General features: G+C 47.1%; 1 long non-coding RNA gene across 1 annotated transcript; it reads right to left on the bottom strand.

The window, feature by feature from the left end:
- On the bottom strand, positions 1–667 carry LOC103598712. Its single transcript, XR_551221.1, has 2 exons — positions 496–667; positions 1–311 (listed from the first exon to the last, which is right to left on the bottom strand). It is a non-coding gene; the product is annotated as an uncharacterized LOC103598712 (long non-coding RNA).
- Between the last annotated feature and the right edge of the window lie 606 nt (positions 668–1,273).

The following is a 1,273-nucleotide window of genomic DNA, read 5'->3' on the forward strand; positions in this document are numbered from 1 at the left end:
TTGCTTCGAAGTCCTGTTCTTCACCACATGGTCAAAGCCAAAGCAAAAAAGAAGAGGGACGATCATGTGATCTGCTCAGTGTATTTGCCACCAGACCCACAATGCAGTTTAGGCATGGTAAATTTGGCTGATTGTTTCTGGCACCTTCTTACCTCTGATTTTCTGTTTCAACTTCCTGGATAACAAGAACCCCCTGTCACCACCAGCCTGTTACTAGGGGCAGCTTCCTCTCCCATTCCTTTCTCAAGCAATATGTCCTTTTTCAGAATTGCTTCCACTGCTTTCTACCTCTCAGATCCTCAGTACTTGTCCTCGGTTAGGGGTTAACATGAAAATAATTTGGAGAAAAGAAAAAATAATGCTATTAGACCATTCCATTTGTGTTAAATAATTTTCATGACGGGATCTCCAAGTAGACTCCTCCCTTAGACGTCCAAGTTCTAATGTCTCACACTTTCTTTTTACTGTTTTCTGTTCTTTTTCACAGCATCTTACCAGGTATGGGCTCTGCAGAGTGACTTCCTTCAAAAGAGGACAGTGTGGAAAGTAGGCAGTGGGGGGAGGACCTTTAAGTGGAGACACTGGACAAACACTGCCAGGTTGACACAGGAGGTGCTCGGTGTTCCTGGGCTCGGGTTTCAGGACAGGCCTCTGCATTTCCAGCCATTCCCTGAGGTCTCAGGCCCCCTCCTTTGAGCTCTCCCCTGGAGGAAAGTAACTGTTGCCAGTTAGACCTATTTTTAGCACCAACGGGAAAATGAGACCACAGGGGCCTGGCTTGTGCAATCCAGTGGCTGGGCGTGCTCAAGAGAGAGCCCAGAACATTCTGATGCACACAACTGGGACTCACCCCCTTAACTGAATATTCACTAGAGAGAAAAACTACCAAAGCCGAGTCCCAGCCAAAGGCAGGGTTGTCGCTGCTCACGTTCCTGGTGACAGCCTGCACTTTGCCGGCTGAAGTGTGTGTAATTTACTTCGCATCCAGCTTACTCTCAGCAGGCAGCTGCTCATTCTCTTGAGTCAGCCTACACTTCGTACTGAACTTTAATATGTTTTTCTTGCTTTCGTGTTAGAATTGATGTCTGTACTGAACTCACTTTTGTGTTAAACTTGGTGTGGACCCTGCCCGATCTCTGGAGCGTGCTGCAGTCTCTCTGTGGAACCTGTACTCCTTATCTGTTATATTAAACCTGTTCTCACTTTCCACTGTGACTCTGCCCTTGAATTCTTTCCTGTGGTGGAGTCAAGAACCTGGTAAGAGGACTGGGTG

Source organism: Galeopterus variegatus, unplaced genomic scaffold (assembly GCF_000696425.1).
Source record: "Galeopterus variegatus unplaced genomic scaffold, G_variegatus-3.0.2 Scaffold2717, whole genome shotgun sequence".
Classification (NCBI taxonomy): Eukaryota; Metazoa; Chordata; class Mammalia; order Dermoptera; family Cynocephalidae; genus Galeopterus; species Galeopterus variegatus.